This window comes from Elephantulus edwardii, unplaced genomic scaffold (assembly GCF_000299155.1).
Source record: "Elephantulus edwardii isolate Elephantulus edwardi_28Jun2011 unplaced genomic scaffold, EleEdw1.0 scaffold00096, whole genome shotgun sequence".
Taxonomy (NCBI): Eukaryota; Metazoa; Chordata; class Mammalia; order Macroscelidea; family Macroscelididae; genus Elephantulus; species Elephantulus edwardii.
The window spans coordinates 8,320,044-8,326,843 of NW_006399846.1; the positions used below are offsets into that span (position 1 = coordinate 8,320,044).

At 39.4% G+C, this 6,800-nt stretch overlaps 1 protein-coding gene across 1 annotated transcript in view; it reads right to left on the reverse strand.

Annotated features, from left to right (window-relative positions):
• CACNA1C (calcium channel, voltage-dependent, L type, alpha 1C subunit) overlaps nucleotides 1–6,800 on the reverse strand; it is an 847,113-nt gene that overhangs the window by 505,769 nt on the left and 334,544 nt on the right. The gene's annotated exons all lie outside the window — the stretch shown is intronic.

Below are 6,800 nucleotides of genomic sequence, written 5' to 3' on the forward strand. Positions count from 1 at the left end.
ACATTTATTTTGTATTAAGTATTGCATGGAATCTAGAGATGATTTAAAGGGCCCGGAAGAATGTGAGTGATTTATATTGAAATACTACACAATTTCATTTAAGGGACTCGAGAATCAGCAGAGTTTGGTTTCTTGGCTCCAATCTCTAAAGATATGGAAGGATAACTATGTTATTATTATTACTACTACTACTACTATTATTTTGGTGATGTGTAGGGCAAGCAGGATAAACTGGGTATATTATGTAACATTTTTCAGGATTGTGTATACTCGCACTTATCAGATTAATTTGAGATCAAATAAGCTACTGCTCAAGATCTGCTTGTGGCATAAGGTGCAACAAGTCAACCTGATGTTGCTATAGGAACCACATTCTTCCCCAGCACCATAGCAACCAACTGGAATGTGTGTTCAGCACACAGTCTGCTCACACTCCACATCATAAGCTTGGAAAGAGAGCAGCAGGAAGGGAGGGGGGAGAGCTATACACAGATATCTTCCAAAGCCAATTAACTGAACACTCAAATAAATGAGGTTCATTTTGGATTGAGATAATCACTAAAGCTGGGCAACTTCATCAAAATTTTTCTGATACTCCGAGGTTATCGCCAAACTTTTAGAGCCCGTCTGTGCTTTTCCATGTCACAAACTATCTCCCATAACTGTAATAAGGTGTTTCATTAAGAAAGGTTTCTTTCTATGGTTGAATGAAAGAATAAACAAGTAAAAAACCCAACCAAAACCGAAGTAAAACAATAAGAAACCAACAAATAAAATAAAACCTCAAATTATGGGCCATTCTGAAGCCCAAGGCCAATATTACATTTTATTGACAAATTTCTAAGGGAAAATAAATTTCTCACCATCCAAGAACAGCTAAATGAGGACAAACGAAAACTACATCAGCGTCACCAACTTCCCTTACAGACTCTGAATGATCATCCATTTGTTTGGCCTTGTGGGAAGGCCATCCCTCTTAGAAGCATGAAGAAGTTCTAGAAACAGTCCACAGAACAGCCTGTAACAGTCAAACTTCAACAATATTTCCCAAGACTCTAAAGTAGAAAAGACAGTTTACCACTAAGCAAGAGTTTCCCACATGCCATATCTGGTTGCTGGGTTTTCTATACCATTAAGACACAAGCTCAAGAAAACCTCCTCACCTGTTGTTTTTGACCTAAGCTAGTGTTTCTCACAACATCAATACTACCTGGGACCTTGGTAGAAATGCAAATTTTCAGGCTTTATGGTGAGTAAGAAGCTCTGGTGGTGAGGCTCTACAATCTGTAAAATAAGCAAAGAGATCTGTACTATAAGGCAGAGAACCACTGGCTCAAGGAGGCCTCAGAAATCCACCATTTCTTTCCCCCTTTTGCCCATCTAGGCCTTCAGGAAGTCATTGTTGGGACTGTATAGTCTTAAAACTGGAATCTTCCTCTTAGAAGTTTTGTCTCACATACTTTGCTGTCAGTCTTTGGAAAAAGACACCATGGTGGGTAAAGTAAAGAGTAAGCTAAGAGAAGAAGACCCTCAAAGCAAGGATTGACACAGTGACTGCAAAGAGACTGCTGTGTGAGTGGTGCTGGATATGGCAAGAGTTTGATATGTTGTTCATAGGATCACCATGACCTGTGGTCAACTTACTGGCGCCTAAGAACAATGCTGGGAAAGTCTTTCAATGCCTGCGAGCCCAACTGCTACCCAGTAAAGTGAGTTTCTCATTATCACCTCTTAAGGAGGGGTTGTTCAGCCTTTGCTTTTCATCCCGGTGAGCTAATCACATTTCTGGGTGAGTGCTTAGTTAGCACATCTGCTTGTTGCAAACTTCATCTTACAATGTTCCAAAATTGGCCTCCCTTTAACTCCTACCCAAGAATGGGTACTGCTTCCTGAAGCTAATCGAAATTAGTTCAATTCTTCTTTGTCACAGCCCTTTATGTATTTGAAACCAGCTACTGCATTGCCCATAAATATTCTCCTTTCTAGGTTCAACAGTACTGTTTGCTACCAAAGCCTTATATTTTTACATAACAGGGTTTTCTGCTGGCTCTCCTTGCCTCCCTCTCTGGAGGTGAGTAAGAGGAGAGGAGGAAGCCCCTTGACTCTTTGGAAACATGACAAGCAACACCTCAGATGTGCTCTGGCCTGTGCTTCCCACGAGCTGGACACCACAGACCATCATTATGGCATCTGCTCTTGGTTACAATCATATCATTAAGCCTATAAAGAACTAACATCTATTGGTCTTTATCATAAATGCAATAGTCAATTTTCTTCTACTTCCATTTTGAACCTCAGCTCAGAACTTGACATTTATAATAAAAACAACACGGTTATTTCAATAGTTTTAGTCCAGAATTTTTATGCATATGCTATTGAATTTATTTTTAAACTATATAGAAAATGTTACTGTGATATTATGCATATTTATTTTCTTTTAAACTTTGTTTTGCTGTCCATATGTTTTATATCCTACTATTAATGTAAAATGAGCATTTCAATTTGTCAGCTTCAAAACATAATTTTTATTAGCTCAGCATATGAATTATTTCACAATTTATTTAAATATCTTCCTTTGACATTGTGTTGATGGTATTTTTTTACCATTATATATAATGCTGCACTGAACATCATTGCACATAAATATAAATCTTTGTCTAATTATTTGCTTTTCTAGATGCCTAGAAGAAAAATGACTAGCAAAAGGTCATGAACATTTCACAGACCTTGATATACATTACTAGGGAGCTCTGATGACCTGGTGGGTAGGGATCTGGATAGCCAACACAAAGGCGTGTGCTTCAAATTCACCAGCTGCTCTGTGGAAAAAGGAGGGGTAAATTTCTATGCAATTTTACTGCTTCTGAAAACCCACTGGAGGGTCAGCTATGAGATGATTCTGACTTGAAGATACATAACCACATAATGACACATTGGGCTGCTAACTGAAAGGTCAGTGGTTCAAATCCACTAGCTCCTCCTGGAGACAAAAGACAGGTAGTGTCCTTCCATAGAACTTTACAACTTCAGAAACCTAAGGTTTCTGAACCTTGGGATTATTGTGAGTTGGAATGGATTTGACAGTAGCATATAGGTTGGGCTGGGGCTTATTAATGGCAGAAGTCCTAGTGGCACTGTGTGTTATGCATTAAGCTACTAACCAAACATTCAGCAGTTCAAACCGCACAGCCACTTCTCTGGAGAAAAACGTGACTGTCTGCTGCTGTGAAGATTACTCAGTCCTGCAGGGTTTAAATCAACTCAACAAAAGTGGGTTTAGGTCTTGAAAATGTATTATTTATTTTTTAAAACATCTTTGTCAGTTTACTAGGTGAAAAGGGCATCTTGGTTTCATTTCCGCTTGTCTTTTACTTGGTGAGGTGGATTACAGACACACACATACACTTCACTGTGCATTTTATCTTTTGTGATTTAGATCGGTCCATTTTTTGAACCAAATTTTGTAATTCGTATATAAGTGTTTTACTTATTGATTTCTGGTATTTCTTCATATAACAATATGGAATTTATGGGAAATCTCCTCCCATGCGATTAACTGCCTCTGAAAACCCACTGGAGGGTCAGCTATGGGCCAGTTCTGACACTATTGTACACAGCAACAACCCTTTAAAAGAAATATGTTCTTGGCTAGTTTCTCTTCTAAATGTATCTATAATACCTCAACAATAAGAAAAGAAAAAGTCCTCACCACTGGGCCAACAGACACCATCATGATAAAAGAAAAAATGATTGATGTTGTCATGGATTTAGTTTAACCTGGATTCACTATCAATCTCCATGAAAGGAGAGTTTACATCAAAAGGCATCTTGCACTGAGCAGATATGCTGTCAAGCATCTTTTAAAAGTGCTAGAGCGAAAGATGTCAGCATCAAGACAGGAGCGCCTGACTCAAGTTTTGGTATTTTCAACTGCTTCGTTTCCATAAGAAGACTGGACAGTGAATAAGGAAGATGGCAGAAGACTCAATGCCTTCCAGCTGTGGTGCTGGAGGAAAGTACTGATTATTCCATGGACTGCTAAAAGAATAAGCAACGCTATCTTGGAAGAAGTGCAACCAGGTACTCCTTGGAGGCAAGGACGGTGACAATTTGCTTTACATACTTTGGGGCTCATGGCCAGAAAGGGCTTGTCCTTGGGAAAGAACATCATGCTTGGCAAAGTCGGTGGTCCGTGAAATGAACTGACACAGTGGCTACAACAACAGGCTTAAGGAAAGCAAGCATGGTGCTGATGACCCAAGGTCTGGCAAGGCTTTATTCTGCTGTCCCTGGGGTCAAGAGAAGTCAGAGCCGACTCACTGGTACCTATCAACAATGCTTCTCCTTTATTTTTGTGAGTTGTAATCTCTTTATCATTCCGTGTGTGTTTTATTCCATTATCTTCATTCTTAAAAATATTCTCCAACCCTGAAAGCAGTAAAGTATTAATTTTCCCAATTCTTAAAGCTGATTAATTGCATTTAGCTCTTGACTCAGTCTGTAATTATTTTAGGTACATAATATGTTACTTTTTTCCCCAAAATAAATAATAAATCTACCCCTGATTCCACTCCACCCATCCATTGAATTTACTATCTGACAGATTTTCATGAGGATTATTTACACCTAAATGAGACACATTCTAAATTCATTCTTTGATAGTCATTCTTCTGGTACTCTGTGCTCTCAGCCAAGACTCATCTGATATTGGCAATATTGTTTCTGGTGCCACAGCCTCTTGTAAACCTAGCCTGCATTTCTGGTAGTTCTCTGTTGATGTACTGTTCCAGTCATTTTTGGATAATGTTCACCAGGATTTTGCTTGTATGTGGTTATCAGTGATATTGTTTGATAATTTCCACACTTTGTTGGGTCACTCAGTTTTGGAATGGAAACAGATATGAATCTCTTCCAGTTAGTTGGCCAGGTAATTGTCCTCCAGATTTCTTAGCACAATTTGGTGAGCACGTCCAGAGGAGCATCCATCTGCTGAAATACATCAATTGATATTCCACCAATTCCTAGGCCTTGTTTTTTGCCAATTCCTCCAGAGCAGCTTGAGCTTCCTCCTTCATCACCATTGCTACTTGTTCATATATTGTTTCATGACATTCTTCTATGTCAGAGAGTGTGTGTGTGTGTGTCTATCTACACAGAAAGACACACACACACACACACACACACACAATGTGTCTGTTATTTTCTTGCTTTTTGCATATTTGCTTTATAAATTTATCCTCTTGGTGCTTTAAAAAGTAAAAACCTTGCTTTTAACCTTTGTTATTGTTCCTGTTAAGTGTCATCAAGTTTGAATCTTAGTGACCCTATGAACAACGAATCTGTTCTATCCCGTGTCATCCTCATAATCTCTGGCACACTAGAGCCCATTGCAGCAGTCACAGTGTCAATTCGTCTGGTTGGAGGTCTTCCTCTCTTTCACCGACCCTCCACCTTTCCAAGCATGATGCCCCTCTCCAAGGAACAGCCTCTCCTAACAACATGCCCAAAATCTGTAAGATGAAGCTTTTGGTTTTTTTCATCAGCACCCACTATTCTTGTGTTATTATAAATTTAATCTGGATTATATATGCAGTTTCTTACCATATAATTAATTCTCTAAAACAAAGGGTTTTTAAAAAAATTAAATTGTTATCTGTATTTTGTAATCACAGTTAACACAGTTAGTTTTCTAACAATATTGGCATTGGGCAATGTCACTGTCAGAGACTTTTCCAAAGTGCTGAATAGCAATGATGTTAGTTTGAAGACTAAGGTGTGCCGGATTCAGACTATGGTTTTCTCAATCACCTACTATGCATCAGAAAGCTAGACAATGAATAAGGATGACAGAAGAAGAATTGATGCCTTTGAGTTGTGGTGCTGGAGAAGAGTACGGAATATCCCACAAACTGCCAAGAGAACAAACAGGTAAGTCCTGGGGAAAAGTGCAGACAGAGTTCTCCTTAGAGGCAAAGATTGTGAAGCTTCATATTTCATACTTTGAACTTGAAGTTAGGTAAGTCTATTCCTTGGAGAGGGACATCATGCTTGGAAAGATAGAAAGTTAGCAAAGGAGAGGAAGACTCAATAAGGCAGATTGACACAGTGACTTCAGCAATAGTCTCTAATGTGTCAGAGATGATGCAGATGGCACAGGATAGGGCAAGGTTCAGGTTGGCAATTGATAGAGTTCTGCTGAAAATTATCCAAACATGACTGGAGCAACATATCAGCAGAGAACTTCCAGATGTGCAGACTGGGTTTAGAAGAAGCCATGGCACTAGGGATATTGTAGCTAATGTTAGATGGATCTTGGCTGAAAGCTGAGAGTATCAGAAGAATATCTATCGGCTTCATTGACTATACAAAGATCACAACAAACTGTGGCTGACTGGAAATCCCAGAACATTTGATTGTGCTGATGTGAAACCTACACTTGGACCAGGAGACAGTCATCAGAACAAAGCAAGGAGAAACTGCATGGTTCAAAATCAGGAAGGGTGTCTGCCAGGGATGTGTCCTGTCTCCATACCTTTTCAATCTGTATGCAGAACAGATCATCTGGGATGCTGGACTATACGAGGAGGAATCAGGATTGGAGGAAAATTCACCAACAACCTGAGTTATGCAGATGACACAACCCTGCCTGCTGAAACTGAGGAGGATCTGAAGAACTTGCTGCAGAAGGTCAAGGACTGCAGCTTTCAATATGGACTGAAGCTCAACATCAAGAAAACAAAGATTCAGCGCTGGCTGCAAATCGCCTGTGACTTCATCCATAGCCACTGGTGAGAGTCAGC